General features: G+C 48.6%; 1 protein-coding gene across 1 annotated transcript in view; it reads left to right on the forward strand.

The window, feature by feature from the left end:
- Nucleotides 1–210, forward strand: part of carmil1 (capping protein regulator and myosin 1 linker 1) — a 29,332-nt gene that overhangs the window by 28,328 nt on the left and 794 nt on the right. The gene's annotated exons all lie outside the window — the stretch shown is intronic.

Here is a 210-nt window from a genome sequence, read left to right on the forward strand (position 1 = left end):
CTCACACACACACACACACACACTCTCTCTTACACGCACACACACTCTCTCTCTCTCTCTTACACACACACACAGACTCTCTTACACACGCACACACAGACTCTCTTACACACACACACACTCACACACGCACGCACGCATACACACTCTCACTCCTATTCTCTCACACTCTCACTTACTCACTCACTCACACACACACACTCTCTTACA

Source organism: Sinocyclocheilus anshuiensis, unplaced genomic scaffold (assembly GCF_001515605.1).
Source record: "Sinocyclocheilus anshuiensis isolate Anshui unplaced genomic scaffold, SAMN03320099.WGS_v1.1 scaffold424, whole genome shotgun sequence".
NCBI classification, from domain to species: Eukaryota; Metazoa; Chordata; class Actinopteri; order Cypriniformes; family Cyprinidae; genus Sinocyclocheilus; species Sinocyclocheilus anshuiensis.